At 54.7% G+C, this 24,428-nt stretch overlaps 1 long non-coding RNA gene across 1 annotated transcript; it reads left to right on the top strand.

Annotated features, from left to right (window-relative positions):
- The first annotated feature begins 2,152 nt into the window (after positions 1 to 2,152).
- Positions 2,153 to 2,824, top strand: LOC119712849. The gene is made up of 2 exons (XR_005259884.1): positions 2,153 to 2,394; positions 2,639 to 2,824. It is a non-coding gene; the product is annotated as an uncharacterized LOC119712849 (long non-coding RNA).
- The last annotated feature ends 21,604 nt before the right edge of the window (positions 2,825 to 24,428 follow it).

The following is a 24,428-nucleotide window of genomic DNA, read 5'->3' as shown; positions in this document are numbered from 1 at the left end:
CACGTGCAAGGAGCAGGATGTGGAAATCAATCCTGGAAATCAATCCTGCAGCTCCATCTTGCAGGAATTTGGGACGTGATGCCCCTGGAGCACCAGCAGGGCCAAGGGCTGGGGGAGCAGGAAGGGCCTCTCCTCCTGCTCTGCTGTAATTCCACAGCCAGTGGGGCCACAGTGATCCCAAAAGTGACCCCCCCCAAAAGGGTCAAACATGAGGATTTCTCTGGGTAAAGCAGCCCCAGTGCCCACCTTCCTCCTCCTCCTCCTCCTCTTCCTCCTTCTCCCCTCCTGCCTCTGGGCCTGCAGCCTGGGCTCTCTGCAATGTCCTGGATGGCAGAATAGCCCAAAATTTCCCAAAAGAAGCAGCGGCTGCTCTCTGACCCCACAGAAGAGCCATCATCTCATGCTCCAGCTGTCCCCTGACACAGGGACACGGGTGAGGGGTGACAGAGGGACAGGGTCAGGCAGAGGGACCGGCCTGGAGGCACCCAGCTCTGTAAGAGGCAGCTTAGAGAGGAACTGGAGGATTTGGATCCTGTTTCTTGCTTAACTCCCTGATATCTGATCCCTGGAGGGGAAGAGGATTCTTCTGCCATCGTCAGAGGGGACTTAAGAAAGGCCACTAAGAAAAGCTCCTGAAGCACCACGTGAGGACTTTGAGCCCTTCCAAGCACTGTGGGTGCAGGATGAGGGGGGATCCCAGGACTGTGCGTGGTCCCAGAGCCGCCTGGGTGACCAGGGACAGGGGGGACAGCTCCTGGCAGCCTCCCAGCCCTGCTGCTGTGAGGAAGCACCGGTCCTTTAGGATGGGGATTTCTAACAAAGCTGAGATCACGTTGCTGTTTGGCTTAATCTCAGGCCATTCTGCCTCCAAATCCCTCCTAATTCCTCGCCGATATTAATTACAGTGTATCCGACTGGGGAGTGGTGGCTCTTCCCGACATCCCAAACCCAGCATTTCCCCGGGATCCTCTCACAGCCAGCAGTCCCTGAGCCAAATAATCCCTGGCCTAATGCACTGACTTAAATTAGATTTGGGCCCTCCATCCCTGCTCTGCCACTTGCTGCTCGTTCCCCACAGCTGCAGCCCAGACAGAACAGGAGGATGGGGAGGGAGGAGCTGGCCGTCTCCCCCAGCACTCTGGATCTCGGGATTTGGGCTGTGCCCGCCGCTTCTCCCCGGACCAGCCACTTGCTGCCTGTGGTGGCAGCAGTTCTGGTGTCACCACTGTCACCCCGGTGGCTGGGACAGGCTCTTTGGTCCCCGCTGCAGGGCTGGGGACGCTGCAGCCGAGACACGGAGTGAAGTCGAGGGTTTGTGCTGACCTTTGAGCTCAAAACTGCTTTAATGGAGTCGTGGATCCAAGGGAAAGACGGGAGCTCTTGCTTGGCATCTCCAAAAGCAGCTTGTGCCCCACCAGCTCCGCCTGACAGGCTGGAGAGCGTCCCACACGGACAGGGGAGCACTCCCGACAGGAGAGCATCCCACATGGACAGGGGAGCACTCCCGACAGGAGAGCATCCCACACGGACAGGGAAGCACTCCTGACAGGAGAGCATCCCACATGGACAGGGGAGCACTCCCGACAGGCTGGAGAGCATCCCACACGGACAGGGGAGCACTCCAGACAGGGGAGCATCCCACATGGACAGGGGAGCACTCCTGACAGGCTGGAGAGCATCCCACATGAACGGGGAACACTCCCGACAGGAGAGCATCCCACATGGACAGGGGAACACTCCCGACAGGAGAGCATCCCACATGAACGGGGAATACTCCTGACAGGAGAGCATCCCACATGAACGGGGAGCACTCCTGACAGGAGAGCATCCCACACCGTCAGCAGGGCATCCCTGCGGGCACCCCAGGCAGGGAATCTCCCCCTGGCTGCTCCGTGGGAGCTCTGAGAATCCCTCGTGGCACTGATCCGACCCCCGCTCCGGGCTGGGAGCCCCGGGGCTGTCCCACCCCCACGGACGCGTTCCCTGCAGGTGGGATGAGCCGAGCAGGGGCTCTTATTCCAGAGCCACTTCCCAGAGCAAAGCCGGAGCCCGGGCAGAGCCCTTTGGCCGCAGGCGGTGACCCGTGGGCAGCACATCATCATCCGAGCCCTCCCGGGCAGAGATTGATGGTGGCCCTGTCCCCGGAGCCACAGACCGGCTGTCCCCCGCCCCGCTGGGACAGGCTGGCCCGCGGGACTGCTCCGGACGGGAATCAAAGCTTTGGGAATGCGCACGGGAGCTCCAGAACCTGCCAGTCAGGCGGGATCCACCATCCTGCAGGAGGGCTGGGGTCAGCCAGGGGCTGCCTTGCCCCGCTCCTGCCCTGGATTTGGCAGGGATTTGGGATGCTCCGGGCACAGCCATTCCCTGCGGCGTCTTCCCAAGGCATTGCAGGTCTGGCTCAGCTTCCCACTCCCCTCCCTCCCTGCCCTGGGGTTCACTTATGGGATGTTTTATCGGCGAGTGTTTGTGCCGCAGTCTGTGGGGAAGGGCAGGCAAAGCCCTGAGGGCACGGGGTGCGGGGAATCCTCTTGTTCCGTCCTAACTCTTCCGAGACCCCGCTGGGGGTGAGATCCCCTCACCGGGCAGGAATGGTTGTGAGCAAGGAGTGAAGCGGAGCCGCCTCCCTCTCTTCCAGGTTTTACCATAATCCAGCTGCTTCTGGCCCGGTTTGGGAGACCTTCCTCCAGGAACACTTCCTGCTCCCGTCCACACCATTCCAGACAAATTGATGGAGTCAGCAGGATGGGAAGTGTTATCACGTACTACAAAAACATGGAATGATTCCAAGTCCCAGATTATCAGATAAATGGGCTCCTGATAACTGGCATGATTGGAAAGTAATGGGGAAACAGCCAAACGCGGTGGCAGGGGGTGTGTAAAACATGGAAAAGATCCAGGAATTCTTTGCCCTGTCCTTGGGCTGAGGGGGCTGGGGATGGTCTTCCCCTGCCTTCCCAGCGCTGTTGGCTGTTCCCTCTCCCGGGAGAGAAGCCCCTTCCCCGGGGGAATGCCCCGCAGTTCCCCCCTTCCCCCCGCCTGCCCAGCCCCTGATTGCTCATTAACCAGCTCTTGCACCAGAGAATAATGAGTCGTAAATCACCCTGCAATCGCCTGGACTTTAAACTCCAGCCCTCCCGGAGAGCGCGGCCATCCCGCCGGGGGAAGGGGGAGAGGCCCCCGATCATCCCAACCCAGCCTTGGTTTTCCTTGGACTTTCGCATCTTGCGGGCTCGGGTTAATCTTGGAGCAAACAGTGCGGCAGATAAGGAGCCGGCCGACCCCGCGAACCCCTCGCCCTCCATCCCACACCTCACCTTTGTTTTCCCTGGCCCAGCCCCGCAGGTGTTCGCTGCCAAAGCAGCCCCATCGCCCCCGGATGCCAAAGTCTCCGCCGGGCAAGGGGGACCAGCGCCATCCAGCAGCACCCCAAATCCACCCTGGTTATCGCCCCCCCTCCCCCCGGCAGCTCTGGATCCCCCTTTCCTGGGCTCTTTCCTTGTGTTTTTCCTCTCCACAGCATCCCTGGATGGGGTGAAGGGTGTTCACATCCATCCCGGGGGATAAAACCGCTTTCACTCCTCCTTTTTGTCGCTCTTGGTGTGGCTTCTGCCACCTCGGGCCAATGTCACAGCCCTGGCACGTGGGGAACTGGCTCGGCCGTGATAAGGAAAAACGGGAGGAGGGAAAACAGTGAGACCGGTCAGAAAATGGCCAACACTTCCCCTACACATAAAAAAATATGGGCGATATCGTGTTTTCGGAGTCTTTCATCAAAATCGGCAGGGCAGGGACTAGGACATTGGTTTTGGAGTGAAATAGGGGAAAATAAAAATGTTCCTGGTTGAATTTTTCTCCCCCCGAGCCTTTCCATGGCAAAAAGGAGGTTTCAACCTTCGGCTGGCACGAGGAGGGGGGACAGACTGGTGTCACACCCCCCCTTTTCCCCGTGCCCCCCGCAGCCCCCCGGCCCTGCCGCACCCCCGGGCTCGCTCAGGAGCCCCCGCTCTGCCTTTGAACCTCTCCCTTTGAACCTCCCTCCGCCGGCTCCCCGTGGGACACCTGAAAGCCATTACCCGGCGGCGCTGGGGGCTCGGGGTGCCGGCAGGAGCGACCCGGCTTTGATCGGGACCTTTGCTGCCCCTCCAGCCCCGCTCGCAGCCTCCCCGGGTCAGCGCACCAGGGCACAACTGTCCCGATCCAGAGAAATGTCTGGAAATCCCAGCATCCCAAAGCCACCAAAGCCATCTCAGCGTCGGGACATCCCAGCCCTCCTTCCCTCAGGTCTCCTCTCCCGGGACACGGGACACCCCACGGGGCTTGTCCAGGACGCTGGAGCAGCCGGGCAGGAGCGGCCACACCTTCACCAGCTGCTCCCACCAGCTCGGGAGAAAATCCAGTCACAGGAACATCCCCCAGCTCTGCCCCAAAACAACCCCAGAGCCACACGAACCCTGCACGGCTGCCTGGGGCCAGGGCACGGCCACCCCGCCGCCTCCCCCGGAGGCGTGAGGCATCTTTGATCGGCTTGGCAGCCGTAGGAATCCCCGGGACACCGGGATCTCCCCCGCGGGCAGGTCCTGTCAGGATTAAATCGGGCGTCCCCAGCGCACAAACGGCTCCACTCATCGCCCGTCCCTCCCCACCCTCCGGGCTCCGGCTGAGCAAGTGCTTCCAGACACGGCCCGGGGCTTTGGGAGCTTCCCTGGGCCCCTGGCTGTGTTGAGGAGATGGGAAAACACGACCTGAGGCTGCGCCGATGCTGCTGAGTAAGCGGGTTGGAGGGCAGGATGCTGCCCACTGTCCTGCCAGCCCTGCCAGCCCTGCCAGCCCTGCCAGCCCTTCCTGTCCTCCCTGTCCTGCCTGTCCTGCCTGTCCTGCCAGCCCTGCCAGCCCTGCCTGTCCTGCCATTCCTGCCATTCCTGCCGTCCCTTCCAGCCCTGGCCACCTCCCGGCTGCAGGCTGGTGGCACTCAGGGGTCCCCATTCTGCCCCCCTGCTCTCCAGACACCCTCAGCTCCCCGAAGAGGCTGCTTTGGCAGTGCTGGGTTAAAGGTTGTACTTGGTGGTCCTGGAGATCCTTTCCAACCTAAAGGATTCTAGGATTTCCCAGCGGGCTCCCACTGGAGTTTCCTGCCCCTCTCCCTGCCCTCATCCCCCCAGCACTTCCCTTCCCTGAGGTCCTGCAGGGATGTGCCCTCCCTTGCATGGGACAGAAGGATTTGGGGCTCATGTCCCGCTGTCAGGGATGTCCCACAGCCCTGTGGTCACCCCGCACGGCCAATGGAGCATCCACCAGCTCCCCAGATCCTGAACTCACTGCTCCAGCCCCCAGCATGGTGAGTTCCTGTAGGGATCTTCCCTGAGGAGCAGCCCTTCCCCACAGCAGCCAGGAAAGGCCACCCCTGCCCTTCCCTGGGGCCACCGTGGTCACCCAGAGCCATCACTGCTGGGAGCTGCTCCAACCCCTTCCTCTCCCCTGCTAAAATCCCTTTTCCAGAGGAGCCTCCAGTCTTTGGGTTCACCTCTCTGTGTTTATAATGAGTTTGTCCCATGATTAATCATTCCAGGAGTTCCCTGCAGGTCCTCCCAGCGCCGGGGAGGGGACATTGTGCCTATGGCTCCGAATTCCTCTGGATTAGCAATTAAGGCATCTTTTCTCACTTTCTGTCCCAGGGAGAGCCCTTCTGGTAGAGCCATTACAGGTCTCACACAGCCTCGCTCTTTGTAGGGCTGAGATTCCCTCGGTGGGATTTGCTCCCATCTTTCACCAAGGTCTTTTTTGGGGACCACAAGCTTAATTAAACCCTTATTCATTATGACTTTAGCACCTCGTTGCGCCTCAAGGACTTTTCAATCCCTCTCTGGGAAGCCCGGGAGCAGTACTCAAGACGGGTTCAATGTTGGCTTGAAGTGAGTCAAGAGGTGCAGGTAGAATTCCCAGCTCACAGCTCCATCCACCCCTCCCAACATTCCAGGATCCTTTATGGATTCCTGCCACCCCATCTTGTCCTCATCATCCTCTTGGATGGGCTCCCCTCCATCCAAATCCATCCCCAGCTGCAACACTGGGCATTGGGGATGTGACATCTCAAAAAAAAGCAGCTAAAAGATGATGTGGGGGAAGGGAAAATATCTGCAAAGAGGAGCTCAGGACAACCCAAATGCTCTCCCCCTGGATTTTCCTAAGCTTTTGTTTCAGTCACGATGGTCATTTATTTTTAATATGTTTTCCTGTCATTAAGTTTAATTTCAGGGGTTTTGAAACAGAAAAACGTGTTCAATAATTTGGGGAGGTTTTCTCTCTCTTTTTTTTGCAGTGAAAAAGGCAAATAGTGCTGATCTGCTCCTGACAAAGTTGATGAATCGGCATTTTTAACAATTGTGTTTTTCCTTGGCCACTTCCCAGCCCGATCCCTTTGCTCTGGCAGCAGAGCTGCTCCATCCTCCTGCACTCCTGGAGAGGCTGGTGGTCCTTGGGGCGGGTGATTTTGGGATTCTCCTTGGCAGTGGCAGCCCCTCACCCCTGGCATTGCCATCACAAGGACGTTGGCTCCAAAGGACTCTGTCACAGAAAACCCTCCCTCTCCTCCGCAGTGTCCTTCCCACCTTCACTTCCCTTTCTTGCCTGTGGCTTTCTCGTGGAGGCACAAATTCCCTGGCAGAGCTTCTCCCTCTGAAGTGCTGGAGGACTTTGTTCCCTACCCTTGCCTCAGCCTACTCTATTTCCCGTCCTTTCTCCTGCCTCCAGGCAAGCTCTGCTCCTCGGGGCTGAAAGAAACCTTTGCAGCTCCCATTCCGCAGGCTCCTGCCCTCGGCCTCGCCTTTCCCTCGCCTTTTCCTTCGCTGCTGGAAAAGTTCCAGGGCTGTGCCTGCTGCTTTCTGGCAGGGCTTGGGCTTCCCATGTCCCCCCGAAAGGAAGGACTCTGGATTTCCCAAAATGTTGTGGCTCATGGCATCCATGCCTGATCCCTGCCCATTCCCTGCCCATTCCCTGCCTGATCCCTGCCTGTTCCATGCCCGTTCCCTGCCTGATCCCTGCCTGTTCCCTACCCTGGCACTGCCACCACCAAAAGCCACTCCTGAGGTCCTGTCTGGGACATTCCTACTCACCGGGATGCTCCCAGCTCATCCAGGCCACGCCTGCAATATGCTGGCGAGTGGGAAAGGGCTCCCGGGGGGATCCTGTCCTTCAGCACTGCGGGGACAGGACCCACAGCCCCCCACGGGGCTCGCTGGCACCACATCCCCTTTCCTGGGGCTCAGGAAGGGCAGCTCCTCCAGCAAAGGATTTGGAAAATGAGGTCACTGCTGACCACATCAGATGTGGGGACTTGGAGCTTTTCCCGCCTGCTGGGAATTCAATCCCTAAGGACATGCTGTGCCTCACGAGGGGGGCACAAGGAGCTAGGGCAGGGGGACACCTTTACTTACCCTTAACCAGTCCTGCAGGATGCCCCAGTGAGATCCAGGAAGGTGCCCCCATCCCGTCCCCTGGTGGAGAGGGGCTGACACCGGATGGGGTTGGAACACACAGCCTTCATTTATCAGGAGAAGGCAAGAGATCCCCGGGGCCCCCGACCTTTCAGCAGCCACATGCAGCCCCCTCCCGCTCCTGTTCCGCAGGTACTCCCTCGTTTCCAGTTGATTGAAACCCAAATAATGTCCTCAGCCTGATGGATTGCTGCTGCCCCACCAGCATCCACCTTCCAGGGGGGTGGCAAGGAGAGGAAATGGTTCCCGTGCACTTCCCACCCAGCCCCGTGCATGGAGAGAGCACAAAGCACATGGAAAACATCACTGCTCCACGGATAGGAGCCAATCCAGCCTCTGGAGCTGCTGGTGCAGTCTGAGGAAAGTCGTGGATTTCATCCCTTCCTCAGCTCTTCTCTCAACCATTTGCCCTTTCTATTTAGATTTTGGACACTTGTGGCTGCTTTTAACTGTTTCCTGCTGGTTGGAGCATCTTAAACAGCCCCTGTGCCAAGGGAGACACTGTGGGAAATCCCTGCTGGGAAGCAGAACCACTGGGATCCACATCCAGAACTCTTTCCCTCCCTGCTTTCCCACATTCTCCTGCCCCAAAGCTGTCCCACAATCTGTGCCAGGTCAACATCCAGTGACCCTGGGGGGAAGGTGACAGTCCTGGAGTGCTCTGGGGTGATGAGTGGGACCCTGGCAGGGGAGGGCACAGCTCAGCCCATGCAGGGTCACGACAGCCAGGCAGGATTCCCAGATAACCCCCGGCAGAGCCAGGCGGAATTCCCAGATAACCTCTGGCAGAAATACGGCTGCTGCCAGGACCTGCCCTCCCTCCTCGGGTGAATTAAGGCAGCCCAAGCCCTGGGACATAAATTAGTGATGGGAATCAGTGATAGGAGCCAGCCCTTGGCCCAGAGGGGCCTGGAGCAGAGGGACCCAGAGCTGCAGTGCCCATCCCGGGATGCTCTGACTCCACAAAGGCTGGGAATTCCTGGGCAGGCCGGGGGCTCCTTTCCCCCCAGGAATGGGGGGGTTGATAATACCTGCTGACCTTGAGGTCACAGGTCAGGGACAACCATCCCAGCGAGCCACGGGAAGTGGCCTTTGCAGTGACACGTGGCTGCTCCAGGCATGGTCACCGTTCCCGGGATGGGGGCCCAGGGTGCCAGGCAGGCTCCAGGAAAGGGATGTGGGAACAGGGAACAGCAAACCCGTGGCTGCCTTTGCATAGAGAGCAGGCAGGAGGCAAAGATTTCCTCCACACTTTCTTTTCCTCATCCTCTTCTTGCTCACACAAGGAAAATCTTTAATGTTCGGGCCAGAATTTCCTACCACAAGAAACTGTGGGAAAAAAAAAAAAAAAATCCCCCCAAAAAATATTCATGTGCTCTGCCCAGACACAAGCACAGGTATCCCAGGCATGTCACCTGCAGCTGCTCAGGTCCCCCCAAAAATGATGCTTGTCTGAAGGGATTGGAGCACTTCTGCCCCCAGACCCAGGCAGAGACACGTCTGGCAAAGGGATCCTCATGGACTGGGACGAGCCAAGGGCACAGCTCCTGGATAGGGTCTGTGAACCCCTCTCCCAGCATGGGGACCCCCCACACCCTCCATGTCACCCCGGCTGGCAGCACCTTAATAACCCCTGGCGCCCGGAGCCGGGCCCTGAGCACGTGGCACACTAATTAGCCCTGTGCTCATTAGCCCAGGGTGGGGGTGGGGCTGTCACTGGATTTGGGGGGGATTAGAGCCCCACAGGGCCGGGACCCCCCCTTGCCGCCCCCACCCCAAAGAGGTGATGAGCCAGTGCTGCAGAGGGTCAGGGTCCCAGAGTTATCCACAGCCATCTCCAGTTCTCCCAGTGCTGGCAGGGACCGGAATTCTTTACCTGGCCGGAGAGATGGATGTCCCTGGAATGAACCCAAAATGGAAGAGGCCAAAGATTAAAACCACCCCCTCCAACAGCCCCCCCAGCGTTAACTTTTGGTTAAGTGCAGCAGATAAGAACAAGTTAAATTTATCTTCAAAGAACCCCCAAAAGTGACTCTCCCTTAACCCCCCCCCTCTCCAGAATAAATCTTCCCCTTATCTGAATTTCCAAGGAGCAGGGCTGGCAGGGGCCAGAGTGGGAATGCTGCAGACTGGGTTAAGCCAAACCCCTCTCTGGTTCGGATTAAAGAGGAGGATAAAAGAGCGCGGGGTCCCGGCGGGAGCATAAATAACGCGGGATGGGCCCTGAGCAGGGATTTACACCCGGGAATGCTGCGAGCCCAACACAACAACAAGGGGGGATCAGGGGGTTGGGCCCTGCCAAGGGGTGACGGTGGCTGTGGAGAGGGTGGAAAGGGCAGGAGGCACTGAGTGGGAAGCAGGGAAAAGATGGGATGCAGGAGGGATGGAACAGGCCTGGTGTGAGGTGGGATCCTGTGGCAGGAGGAGGGAAAAAGGGGAAGAAAAAGGGAAAGAGAAAAGAGGAAAAGAGGGAGGAGAAGGAGGAGAAGGGGAAGGGAATGGGGGGAGGGAAATGTAAAAGTGGAAGGGGAAGAGGAAGGAGAAGAGCAAGAGGAAGGAGCAGGAAAAAGGGAAAAGGGGAAAAGCTAAAGGGAAAGGAGTAGGGGAAGACAAATGGGGAGGGAAAGGGAAAGGAAAAGGAAAAGGGAAAGGAAAAGGAAAAGGAAAAGGGAAAAGGGGAAAAGGGAAGCAGATCCCTGCCCTGAGGCATCCATGCCGCAGTGTCCCACATCTCACATGCCAGCACATCCACATCCCTGCGGATCGGACAGAGGAAATCAGGCAGACACAGCCAAATTCCAGAAAATTATTTTTTCATTTTCTCCTTTATTAGTTTTTTATTAGAGGGAAAAACAAGCTAGAGCCGCCTCTGCCCCAGCACAACCTTCCCCAGCCGCAGCGGCTCCGTTCGGGCTCCAAGCGCCGCCCTGGATGGCCGGGAAGAGCCGGGATTTGGGAACTGTGGGAACCCCCCTGCTCTGGTGCATGGGCAGGGGGTCAGGGAGGCTTCACCCCCCACCCACACACTGTGGATGTTCCAGCAAGTGGTGTCCTGGAGGGCAGATCCATAGGAAACCCCCCCGGGATCCACGTGCTGTGGGACAGGCAGAGGGGTGAATAAATCCATCTGGGATGGGAACAGCCCGGCCAAGGAATGAGCTCACCGTGGGGTCGGATGTGGGGGATAACGAGCACTCTCCTGCCTTGATGCAATCCCGGGGAAGGCACAGCCCGGTGAGAACCATCGGAAAAAGTCTTTGACCTTCCTGAACCCGTGGAAAGATTGAAGCTGCACCTCCGGCCTGGATTGCACGGGGGAGGGAAGAGCAGGAGCAGATGTCCCTGCGGTGGGGGACACGTGCAGCAGCCGGGGAGGATGAGCTGGATCAGGAGGTGGGATGCACGGAATGGCCACCCACGGCCATTCCAGCTTGGATCTGAGCCCTGCAGCATCCCAGGAAGATGATGCCCTTCCCACCACCCCTCCCTCAGCAGGGGCTGTGCCCTGGTGCCACTGCAGCTGCAGGGTCCCCGTGCTGGAGGTGGGAAGGGCTGCCAAGATCCATCACCCTCCTGCAAAACCGCTCCGGGATCTGGAATCAATTATTGTGCGGGCCCAGGAATTAGCACACTGCAAAGGCACAGTGACTTCAGGAACCTGGAATGGGATCAGTTTTTGCTCAGATTGTCACCTGCTGCCCTGGCCGTGCCCTGGGTGCGGGAAGGGCCAGGACACAGATTCCTGGGAGGGCAGGAACACCCTCTCCAGCAATCCACAGCTCCAGCCCCCGGCCATGGAGAGGTGTCAAGGCTCACTCCCCATGTCACAGGGAATTTTCTCATTCCTGGGTGAAGCTCTCCAGAGCTCTGCCCAAGGTGGGAAGTGACCCTGGGGCTGCCACGTGTGTGCTCCAGCGCGGGATGGAGGATCCCGACACCTCCCACCCGAAGCATCTCCCAGTTATCAGCAATGCCTCTCACGCCGGGATTAGCTGAGTAACCCGAGGAGAGAGTGGTGGGGGTGCTCCAGGGCTGAGGAATTCTTCTGTTTGGAAAAGCAGATCCTGCCTCCAGTGGCTGTGGGTGCTTGTGACAAGCTGCCCATGCCAACCCCCAAGGCTTCCCTTCAGGAATCACCAACCATCCCAAATTCCCACTTAAACCTGCAAGGAAGAAAGCTCTTCTGAGAGGGATGAACAGAGCAGAGGAGCGCAGGCAGTGGGTGCCCCTGGGTGGGACACAAAGCCCCCAGAGCTCAGGCAGCGAGGGCTCTTTCCTGGGGAGCAGGGTGGGTGTTCATCCCCTGGTGTCATGGGTATAAACAACAACCACAGCAACTGCCAAAAATTCTGGGAATATAATCCCAAAAGCCCAGTAAATACCCCAGAGGGATGTCTAGGGGTCATGAGGAGACCCCAGTGGGTTCATTTCTGAAGTGCTCAGGGCAGCTCATGGAGCTGGGCATCCCAGCGCCCTCTTCCTCCTCCTCCTTCTCCTCCACCTCCTCCTCTTCTGCCCTGGCTGCTGGCTCCAGCTGGAGAAATCCAGCTTTTTCGCCTCGCGCCCGCGCTAAGTGAGCTGGAGCAAATCACCCCGGGATTTGCATTAACAGCAGTCGCTACAACAAGATCCCAGCCAAACACAATACTGGAAACTCGGCTTTCCCCCGTCCTTAGTGCTTCCAGATGGAGCCCCTCGCTCCCACCAAAGGGTAGGGGCCAACCCCCCTTTCTGCTCCCAGCACGGGCCTTTCCTTCAGCCCCGGGGTGAGGAGGGACAGACCTGCCCTTTGTCCCAGCTCCGTGCCCGGTGCCGGAGCCGGGAAGGGCCCGGCAGCTTTCCCTGTTTCCAAAGAGGAGGATTTATTTCCGCTTACATCAGAGCAAGTTGAAAAAAAAAAAAACATCACAAAAGAGAAAGAGATCAGGATATTCTGCAAGTCCTTTGGGATCTGTATAGGGGAAGACATCCTTGGAATAACATCAGCAGCCCCAGCACCGCCTTTGGAGCCGGCCAGGAACGGCCTCTCTGGGCACTAAAAGCACTCTAGCAGAGTGCTAAAAATATTCATTATCCAGGTGGGAATCGTCAGCACGGCACAGGCCCCAGGTATTAAGTAGGTAGCAGGACCTGGCACGGGCTCCTTGGCTTACACCTCCTCACACACATTTGGCTTTGTCATTAAAGCCTCCAGGCAGAGATGTTCCCGAGGAACGGCCAGGAGCCGAGGGGCTGGCTCGTCCCTCGCCTCCCTGTGCCAGGAGACCCCCATCCCATGGAGCCGACAGCTCCTTTATTGGAGCTGGAGCAGCTGGGTCTCTGCCAGGTGCCTCTGATAAGGAAATCCACTGCTCGGTGGGGATGTGGGGTGTTGGGGAGCACCCGGACCCCCTGCACACACCATGGGCTGTGTCCCCTTCCATGGGCTGCAGTTCCTCTGCTCAGGTCCTCATCCTGTGGGAAGCTCAATAAACAATCAGGCTAATTTTTGGCCAGACACTGCACGAGCCCAGCGTTGCTTTGGGCAGAGATTCCTGCTCTTCCCAGCCATTCCAATAGGAAATGGGTTCCACTGCTTCCTCCAGCTGGTTTTGTTCTTCCTCTCTTTTGTTGGGACTAAACCTCCTGCAGAACTGCCATTGAATCCTCCTGGAATCACAGCAGCTCCCATCAGGATCACCAGCTCCAAGACTGCACAAAGAACCTTCACACAGATAAAAACCCCCAAATTTAAATCACAGGTTCTTGTTTTTCACCCTCACTTTTGCAGCTGCTGCTTCCAAACCTTCCTGTGCAATGATGAGGAAAGGGAGGCAAAGCACCCCAGCTGCGTGGGGAGTGAGCCTGGAGCCTCTGCACGGGCAGCCATGGAATCACAGACTGCATTGGGTTGGAAAGGGCTGTACAGACCAGGGTGTCCTTCCACCCCTGCCATGGGCAGGGACACATTCCACCAGCCCAGGGTGCTCCAAGCCCTGTCCATCCTGGCCTTGGACACTTCCAGGCATCCAGGGGCAGCCACAGTCTCTCTGGGCAGCCTGTGCCAGGGCCTCAGCACCCTCACAGAGAAGAATTCCTTCCCAATATCCCATCCATCCCTGCCCTTTGGCAGTGGGAAGCCATTCCCTCTCATCCTGTCCCTCCATCCCTTGTCCCAATTCCCTCTCCAGCTCTCCTGGAGCCCCTTTAGGCACTGGAAGGGCTCTAAGCTCTGCCTGGAGCCTTCTCATCTCCAGATGAGCCCCCCCCAGCTCTCCCAGCCTGTCTTGCTGTCACACTGTGCAGGGGGCACTGGGAATTGCAGGATCAGGATGCTCCTGCTGCAATCCCCCGGCACCCCCAGCCCGGCTGGCTCCCAGCCCGCTCCCCTGGCCCCCCAGGAGCGCCGTGTCTGTGCCCCAGCACTGCCGGACAGATGCTGCTGCTCACGTCCTGTTCATCCCAGGCTGTTTCCAGCTTTCCCGGCCCCCCGGACCCTCTGCAAACCGGAGGCAGCTGCAGCTGCAGGAGGGATGAGAGAGGGGGGTCTGAGTTGCTCCCCAGAGCTGGATGTGGGACAGCCCGAGGAGCTCAGCCTTGTTTATCCTGTTATGGTTTCCCTACAGGGAACATACGTGTGTTCCTACAGGGACACAGAGAACATTCCAGCTTTCTCCCTGCCGCAGCCTCTGTGCATGGGAGGCCAAAGGTCCCTTCCATGGGAGAAGGACAGATGGGAGGGCTGCTAAATCATGGAATCATGGAATGGTTTGGGTTGGAAGAGACCTTAAAGTTCATCCAGTGCCACCCCCTGCCATGGGCAGGGACAACTTCCACCAGCCCAGACTGCTCCAAGCCCTGTCCAACCTGGCCTGGGACACTTCCAGGGATCCAGGGGCAGCCACAGCTTCTCTGGGCACCCCGTGCCAGGGCCTCCCCATTCTTACAGGGAGGAACTTCCCCTAATAATAGCCAATGTAAATCTCCCATCTTTTAATTTAAAACTATTTCCCCTTTTCCTGTCACTGACTGTCCATGTGAAAAACCACTCTCCATCTTTTCCATCAGCTCCCTTCAGAGGACAGGAAAGGCAGGAACTTTGCTCAAATCCTTCATCCAGCAAACCCAGGAATGTTTTCTCTGGCAGCTGTTTCCAGTGTCACGTTTGAGGCTGGCAGCATCACGGAGGGGACCCCAGAGCTGTGTCCCCAGGCAGGGCTGGCCCTGCAGCATCCACTGGCCCTGCAGCATTCCAGGCTCTGCTTTTACACTCTGTCAGATTTGCTCTGTGCTTTAAAGTAAAGCCCCTTGTAAACCCTGGCAGCCCTGAGGAGAGATAAGGGGGGTCTCAGGGAGCCTTTGGCTCAGAATGGGATGTGGAAGGAGCTGCTGTGATGGAGAGCCAAGTGTGGGGGTGGCCGGAGCAGGGGGAGGCTCTGGGGCCACTGCAGAGCATTTGCCAGCCCCAATCCCATCCCTGGAGCTTGGAAATCTGCGTGGTGGGATCTAGGCCAGCGCAGGGAGCACACAGCTCCTGCCTCCCCATCACACAGCTCGGGGTGGGGCTGTGGCCATGGAGGACCCTGGAGTTCCAGAGCATCAGAGACTCCCTGGAGTGATGCAGCAGCTGCTTCGCTGCTGGGTCCAGGAGTGGCAGCCACGGGTCTGCTGGGGCGGGAATTGGGATGAGGGGGATCCATTCCAGGGAGATGCTGGGGTGCTGCAGGTGATGGCTTGGGGAAACAGCCAGAATGCTCTGTTGCAGCAAACATCCACGGCCAGGATTCATTATCGGGACCAATTTTTTCATGGAAAGGGTCAGGCCTTGGAAGGGGCTGCCCAGGGAGGTTTGGGGTCCCCATGCCAGGAGGTGTCCAAGGATCAACTGGACGTGGCACTCAGTGCTCTGGACCAGGATCGGTCACAGGTTGGACTCAGCCTTGGAGGGCTTTTCCAGCCTCAGTGATTCTGGGATTCTGCATTTTTAGGGATGCTCTGCATCTTTTGGACTCGGTGAGCCGGGCAGGGGGAGCTGGACTGGGTGCCCAGTGTGGCACAGCCCAGGAATGGGGGAGAGGAGAAGGTGGGAGCACAGGGCAGTGAGGAGAGGAGGCAGTGATCTCCCCATGGATAAGGGGGATATAATCCTTCATTTCACACGCATGGAGACACCAAAAGCCAAATCGTGGAGGATAATTGCTCCAAAAAACAAAGGGGTGCTTCATATTCCTTGGCTCCCTGACAGAATTAGCACAGCAAGAGTTCCCTGGCTTTCCTTTCATTCTCCTCCAAAAACATCACTTTCCTGGGGGTGGATTTGGGGATGGGAGTGGGAAAGCTGTGAGCTTTGCTGGGTCCTGGTGGGGTGGGATGGGTAGCTGCCCACAGGAGCAGGGATTTGCCCAAACTCTTTCCGGCTGCTTCCCCATTCCTCCAGCTCCTTGGACTCCCCCAGACCTGCATCCTGGGGGCATCCATGGCCCCTATCCCATCCCATCCCATCCCACCCCACCCCACCCCACCCCTGGGGCTGTGTTCCTGGCAGAGGTGGCAGGATCGGGGTGGGGGAGCAGCGTGCCAGCAGCACAGCCTCATCCACGGGGCTCAGGAGGCAAAAACAGCTGGGAAAGAAGAGCCTGGGAGGCTTTTTCCCAAGCTGGAAGAGCTCTCTGAAGCTGCTCGCCCCCGGAGCCAGGTGGCCTTTGAACGGGAGCAGCTCCAGGCAAGCCCCGGCACGGGCGGCGCCGGGAGTGGCACCCCAGGAAGGGCCATTCCCGACGGGGTTTTGGGATGGAAGTCACCTGCTTGCCTCAAAGCAAGTGTTTCTGAACCTGCAGGAGGGCGGGTTGAGAGATTTGGTGGAAGAACAAAGGGCACAAAAGGAGGGTGGTTGCTGAGGAGGGAGAGGAAGGGGATGAGGTCAGGTGGCGCTGCTGGGCCAGCCACGGGGTGACAGGTCTGGTGCCACCACAGTGGACACAGCCCCTGGACACCTGGTGCCAGGGAATCCTTGAGCTCTGTTTAACTTAATAAAAATGCACAATGAGAAACCATTTCCCCGCTTTTGAGGTCTCATATGAGGCCACCCCGTGCCACCCTCCCCATGTCCCTGCACCCACAAGCCTCACGGGCACCTGCCCCAGTGCACCTCCAGCTCCCTTCTCCCCACTCCCTGAGGGTATCAGGGACACAGTGGGGGCTCCTCCAGTGTCCCCACCTCCAGCTGAGCTCCCCCCAGTCGGGCGAGGGCTGCAGCTCTCCAGGCCTCCCCGTCCAGAGGGTTCTTCAGGGAACAACGAAGGGGCTGAAGTGTAAAAGAGCACTGAAGGGAGCAGTGGAAGAACCGGATTTTCTTTTATTTGATTTTTTTTTTCTTTTCTGAAGGATGCTGTATTGAGCTGAACATGGCAAATATGCCAGGAATGTTTGCCCTCAGGGCCTGGGAGAGCAGGGAAAAGCACTGCTGGCACCTTATCAATGCAGCAGCCCCAGTGTTTGTGCAAAAACAAGTGCCAGGGGCAGGTCCTGGGGCAGCAGCTGCCCGTGCCTGGAGCAGAATGCCAGCAGGAGCCTGCTGTGACAAGGGGGAATGTCACCTTGGCACATGGGGACCTGCCCTCAGCCTGCACACGGGGCAGAAAAAGCAGGTCTGGCTCTGCTCCCTAGGAACAAGGGACAGGACAAGAGGAAACAGCTTCATGATGCTCTAGGAGAGCTTTAGGATGGATATTGGGGAACATTTCTTCATGGGAAGGGCTGTCCAGTGGAACCCCCATCCCTGGAGGGGTTTAAAAGGTGTGTGGATGTGGTACCTGGGGACATGGTTAGTCATGGGGGACAGTGGCACTCACTGATCTCAGAGGGCTTTTCCAGCCTCAGCAATTCCGTGATTTTCTGCAAGAGCCGCCGGCAGCTCTGGAGAGCCCCGGCCCAGCTCCAAGGAAGCCATGTGCAGCGGGCTGGGGCCAGGGCTAATTAACAGGCCTCATTAAAAATATATTGTGTTTGCTTTAAACAAGGTTCCCCCAAGCCAGAGGAAGCTGGTGAGGGACTGAGGAGAGATAGTGAGGGAGAGAGAGGCGGCAGGGAGGGGGAGGTGATGCCTGGGCGCATTTATTCCTTCCCTTCCTTCCATTTCTAACCCAAAGCAAAGTGTCTCTGTGGCTGGAGGCGCCCTCTCGTCTCATAAAGTCCCACATAGGAAATTGTAAAGTACAGGAAAACAACCCAAACCCCCCTGACCCCTTAACAAACTCCAGCCACAGCCGAAGTTGCAGGGTAAACAAAGCCAAGCTGCAGCCGCCAAACGCTCCTGGGTGCTGCGACTGCGTTTCTGGTCCCAACGGAGGCTGGGTGGCCCTGTTGGAGGCTGGATGGCCCTATTGGAGGTGGGATGGCCCTACTGGAGGCTGGATGTCCCCACCCAAGGCTGGATGTCCCCACAGCCCTCACCCCAGCCACAGAGCTGCCCCTCAGCCTGAGGGTGCTGATTCCTTCAGCAGATTCTTCCTCTCCCCCCCACCAGAGCATCAGGATGATGCTCTGAGCCAGCAGCTGGGCTTCCCTCTCCCACTCAGAGCAGGGCTGGTGTCCCTTGGAGCCTCGGGGTTTGTCCCCCGGGTGTGTCTGACACCCACAGAGAGGCACCGGCCCTGCTGCAGCACCGTTAGCATCCGTGCCGCCGGGGGAATGCTCCGTTTCCCTGGACACGGCTAATTCAGCCAGAACCTGCACAATTTTCTGTGCATAATAGTCCCAAATGTGCTCTCTAGCAGGCTCAGGAATCAGCAGCCCAGCGGAGGCAGCCTGGATTAATCAGGCTGGCCACGACTCGGAACAAACCTGCTGATGAAGCCTTGGCAGCAGCCTTGGTGCGAGGGCTGCCCTCCCCTCCTGCTCCCACTCAGCACCAGGGACCGGCAATCTGAACGGGCTGATTGACCACATTCTTCCAGAGCCCTGTTGTCACGATCCGCCCTTATGGACGAGATTGTGATGGTTCGTTATCTGATCTCAGGGTACAAAACACCAACACGGCAAGGGGGTTTGCAGCAACAAAATCAGTGTACTTTATTGAACAATCACAGCAAAATGCATTGGAGGGAATTGAAGAGAGAGAGAGAGAGAAAGAGAGAGAAGGAAGAACCCTATAGGAAAGGAAGGAAAGACAGAGTAGGTATATCTACCAACATAGAGGCGATGCAATTCTTCGAAGTCCAGTCGATGTCCAGTCGAGGAGTCGCCTTTACGTTGGGGAAGCTTCAAAAGGCTAGCTGACTTGAGGGGCCTTTTATGTTAAAAGTTGGGAAGGAGGGGGAGAAAGAGCACAATAGTCTTGTAATCTCAACAGTGGGGAGAGCTATTGTTTTCCTGGTTCACTGCCTGCAGGCAAACATGATCAGTTCAGTTAGCTGTTCTCCCCACACACACACTGCCCTCCTCCCCCCAGATTACAGGTTTCAGTCCTTGAGGAGGAAAAAGAGTCTTGTCCACATAGGGATTTCATGTCTCAGTCTTAGAGGGAGTGGTTTCTCCCATCTCAGTCCATCTGCCACGGTGGTTGTAGAGTCTTCTGTGGAGACCACCAAAGGGTAATTCCAGAAGAGAGTCCAGCCAGGCTTGGGGGTGGAAAACTCCAGGCCATTGTTACAGAGCGGTGCAGGCGAAGGAAGGTCAAGATGCTCCTCGTCCTTTTCACTGGGAGCAGTGTAGCGTGAGGTACAATAACTCAAGTTCCAGTCCCGGGAACTTGGCGAACCCCCACCAAACCAGGATGTAGGATCCTTTTTCTTTCGGTGGTCTCAGTCCTTTTTTCTCGACGATCGTGAGGCAGATGAGAAAGCAATTTTGGGCAGAGTCTTACACCACCCCGTGACTCACGATTGTCTTCATCAGCGGGGCTCATATGTTGGTAGTATACCTCGGAAAACAGAGACAGTATGACAGAAGGGGGAAAGAGAGAGGAAAAGAAGAAAATGGAAAATAGGAAAAGAGAGAGAGAAAGAAAAAGAAGGGAAACAATTGTTCAACATGATTAATATCAATTCAAAACAATATTCTTAAACAATCAGAATAAATCATAAACAATTAAAAAGCAAAAGCAAAATAAAATCACAATTGATTTAGAAAATAATCTCTAAAATGATTTTATCCAAATAATTCACTATGAATCAGAATAATTCTTACAAAATCATTAAAAGATAACTAATGATTGTTCCAAAATACATGTTCTAGTTTATACCCATTTTGTGTCAACGGTCTTAGGAATGTCTACAGTATTGAAAACATCAGCCAAGTTGTGAGCATTGATTATAGCTGTCAGCCTAGTTAGCCGTTTCATCATCCTCCAATTCATTACAAACAAGATTATGGACAGAACAAAACCAATCAAAACTAGAATAAGAAGAACAACAATGGGATGACACATGGTATTCAGGACACTTGTGGCGGTTGGTGACCACCCGAAAAGAGTGTTCCACCACTGGTGCTCGGCATCTCTCTTTACTCTTTCTAGAACACGGTGTATCTGTTTTACATTGTGATGAACAGTCACCAGGGTTTTTTGTCCGTTTTTCTTGATCTTTTCCAAAATCTCGCTCAGGTCCTGGTGGAGCAACAGTTGTCTTACCAATGTGAGGTTCATCCCGATGGGAGTGGGTTCTAATTTGTGGATCAGCGTGTAATTGGATTGCAAAAGGTAGTGAGACGTAACCGGAGCTTCATAGGAAAAATCACATCCTGCAATCTTAGTAAAGTTACAAGCACAAAAATTTGAATGATTACTGGTATCTACGAATACATCTTCTACAAATACAATATCACAAGCAGTTCTAAAGCATACACATCCGTTGCCTATGTATATTAAAACTGTTTTAGAAGTCTCGTTAGGATGAATTTCAAAATGACAGATGTTTTGCTCTGTGTCTAAACAAATATCCTGAGCGGTTATTGCATTGCTTTCACAGATGAACCCTTGTTGTTCTCGGACAATACAAGATTCCAGGTTAACAGTTTGCTATTTGTTACTAACGTGGCGGGCCCATTCCCTATGTCCAGAAGGATAGAGAATGGCTCCGCCGTGATTCAGTCCTAATGGGATAATAGGGAATATGAAATGTACAGAAGCATTGCGTATCGTTAACACAAAAGCTGTGGCAGTGTTTGTAATGGGGTCATAGGTAAAGTTCACCAGATTCCACCAGGATTGGAATTCTCTTTCGAAATCAGTGGCACTTTCCCAAACTATTTTCCGAATCTCAGTAGGAAAGGTGCCTTCTTCCCCTTCTCTTATAATTGAAGCAGAAACTGACTGCATCCACAGTTGAGCCTGGATACAGCTGAGAGCTAAAGAGACATTGTTTTGAGTAGCACTTAGTGCATCAATCACCAATTTGTGGTCATCTATATTTATTTTTTCCCAATTTGGCAAAACGTTTGATAGCAGCCAATTTACTTAAGTTCAAATAATTTACACGTTATATGTAATATCATCACCTGGTGTTACCATAAAGGGAAGGGAAAACATTATTTTTGTTGTCCAGCGCCAGTGTTGTCATGGTTTATCAGGTCTTCATGTTGTCCCTCGGAATTCTTCTGTAAAAGCAAACACAACAAACTCTGCCACAAAGAGGCAGGAAAAGTTAGAACGATGGAATTGTCAGAAAGGTTTTTAATATCAGTGGTACTTCCCCTGTAGCAGGGGAGTCCACCCAAACAGGTTGTCCAGGGCAATGTGCTGGGTTCTTGAAGTCATCTGGTTCCTGTAGTGAAGGAATTATGCTTAGAGCTGTTGGGCGAAAAGCAGTGATTTTGGGACACCCATTGACCCCCCATCTATAATAAGAGGTGTGAGAAATCCATTTAACCCCTTCACCTTTTGCCCAATCCTGCACATCTTGGACAGTAAAGTGAGAAACATGATCAGATTGAATTTCCTGTGGTTTTAGGAAAATTCCAAACCATCCCTGCAATGCTTTAACAGTACTATCTCCAGTAACTCCTTTTAAAGCATCGGCCTGGACCAACACAAATAAAAACACAGCATAGGACTCAGTATAAATACAGACAAGGAAATAATTTTGTCCCTCATGCTGGAAAGTAGTCCAAATAGTTAACAGTATTTTAACTTGTGCGCTGCTTTCTTCCTCTCTGTTAGCAGAAGCGGGGGAGAAAGGAGGGGTTGCTTTAATCACAGAGGCAAGTTTGTCTTGGCTGCTACCCAGGCTCTCAGTTTTGGGTACTGCTAAGTTTTTATCCACTTCTATAAGAGTTAAGCTAACCACAGACAACCCCCCTTCCCAGGTAGAGTATCCTTTCTCAGCATCTTTGAAACCACGGGAATAGAAACAAACAGGTTTTGTCGGGCCCTCAGAACCCCACTGCAAGATGTGTACCGATAGTTGTGAAGAGGCAAGTTCCCACTCCACCTGGTAGGGATCTGGAGGATGGATAGGGTCCAGGGCTGCTATAGTTTTTTGAGGGAAAATTGCTATAGGTTCAAATGTTCCTGGGAGCCCTTGCATTAAAGAGGCCATAATTTCAGGCTTTACAGGTGATTGCATTGGTAACTCAGAACTAGGAATTAGTTTCTTTTCATGAATCATTTGCAGGCAGCCAGCTTTGTGAATGTTTTCCGGGAGTTGGTCAGGGGTATCAGGTATGGTTAAAAGGTCTCCCCTTTCCAAGGGGTTAAGCCCCTCTGCCCAATGAGCTGTGCACTGAGTCAGGGACTTTTGATCCCCCCCAGTGAGAGACACTTGACATATGTATTCTGTTTCTGATTTGTGGGAGAGAAGCTCATACTCCTTTGCAAGTTTTGTTAATTCAGTAGCAGTATACGGGTTTTCCTTGGTGGTTATGTGCGGGTCAAAATCCTCATCATTGATATAGTTATATTCTGTTGTAATTAGAGGTTCCATACTAGAACAGCAGTGATCCCCACAATTTTTCATCAGAGCTAATTCTTTTTTAGGGTAATTTTGATTACTGTGAGGAGTTTCCTTCTCCTCTGTCTCTTTTGAGGAATCAGCATTATGTGAGATTTTAACACGTTCCTCTCTCAAGGCAGCCCGTAATAAATTTTTTTCATTTCTTGCTTCATCTAACTGTTTTTGCAAAACTTCAACTAGATTTTGGAGGGATCCAATTATTGCATTTTCCTCACTTTTCCGCTTAAAGCGGGTTTCTACAGCTGCTGTGAGACAGGCTCCCAAAACTGAGCAGAGGATAGTCTTATTTTTGCCCAGTTTTAGCCTATTTTCATGTTGCAGAGAGCATATTTTATTAATAACATTTTCTAAATTAGACCAATTGCAGTTTGCCCATTCTTCTCCTTCTGTAGAAGGTGCGGCATTGTATTTACCAAGCAGAGCATAAAATTCAGCTTTACCTTTTACACTGAGGTTCTCAGTCATTTTGTGAAGGGACCAAAACTACGACAGGGAGGTACAACTTAAGTTACAAAACCGCACAGCCTTTGCTGTGTTTCCCTTCGCTTCCCTGGGTAGTTGAAGAGACAAAATCTGTCTGAGAGGCCCTACTTAGTTTCTTCAGGAGAGTCTCTTCCTTCCCAGACAGTCCAAACACACACACATGCACATGCACACAAAGCAGTTTTTTGTGAGAGGATCAAAACTACTGCGGGGAAAATCAAACACACAACCTCTGTCGTGTTTCCCCTCACTTCCCCGGGTAGGCGAAGGAGCTAACCTGTTTGGGAGGCTCTGCTTAGTTTCCTCAGACGCCCCTTCTCTCCCAAACAGTCCAAATACAGACAAACACAACAACAAAAGCAGGTTTTTGTGAGAGGATCAAAACTACTGCAGGGAAATTAAACACACAACCTCTGTCGTGTTTCCCCTCACTTCCCTGAGTAGGCAAAGGGGCTAACCTGTTTGGGAGGCCCTGTTTAGTTTCCTCAGATGCCCCTTTCTCTCCCAAACAGTCCAAATACAGACAAATACAACAACAACAGTTTTCCCCCTTTTGCACCGAGAGATCTTTTGTGAAATCCCAGAGACAGAGTCCCAAGTGGAGTCTGTCAACCAGGATCCTGTCCGTGACGCCAATTTTATGTCACGATCCGCCCTTATGGACGAGATTGTGATGGTTCGTTATCTGATCTCAGGGTACAAAACACCAACACGGCAAGGGGGTTTGCAGCAACAAAATCAGTGTACTTTATTGAACAATCACAGCAAAATGCATTGGAGGGAATTGAAGAGAGAGAGAGAGAGAAAGAGAGAGAAGGAAGAACCCTATAGGAAAGGAAGGAAAGACAGAGTAGGTATATCTACCAACATAGAGGCGATGCAATTCTTCGAAGTCCAGTCGATGTCCAGTCGAGGAGTCGCCTTTACGTTGGGGAAGCTTCAAAAGGCTAGCTGACTTGAGGGGCCTTTTATGTTAAAAGTTGGGAAGGAGGGGGAGAAAGAGCACAATAGTCTTGTAATCTCAACAGTGGGGAGAGCTATTGTTTTCCTGGTTCACTGCCTGCAGGCAAACATGATCAGTTCAGTTAGCTGTTCTCCCCACACACACACTGCCCTCCTCCCCCCAGATTACAGGTTTCAGTCCTTGAGGAGGAAAAAGAGTCTTGTCCACATAGGGATTTCATGTCTCAGTCTTAGAGGGAGTGGTTTCTCCCATCTCAGTCCATCTGCCACGGTGGTTGTAGAGTCTTCTGTGGAGACCACCAAAGGGTAATTCCAGAAGAGAGTCCAGCCAGGCTTGGGGGTGGAAAACTCCAGGCCATTGTTACAGAGCGGTGCAGGCGAAGGAAGGTCAAGATGCTCCTCGTCCTTTTCACTGGGAGCAGTGTAGCGTGAGGTACAATAACTCAAGTTCCAGTCCCGGGAACTTGGCGAACCCCCACCAAACCAGGATGTAGGATCCTTTTTCTTTCGGTGGTCTCAGTCCTTTTTTCTCGACGATCGTGAGGCAGATGAGAAAGCAATT

Source organism: Motacilla alba, chromosome 4A (genome assembly GCF_015832195.1).
Source record: "Motacilla alba alba isolate MOTALB_02 chromosome 4A, Motacilla_alba_V1.0_pri, whole genome shotgun sequence".
NCBI lineage: Eukaryota > Metazoa > Chordata > Aves > Passeriformes > Motacillidae > Motacilla > Motacilla alba.
This window is presented reverse-complemented; position numbering and strand designations above follow the sequence as displayed.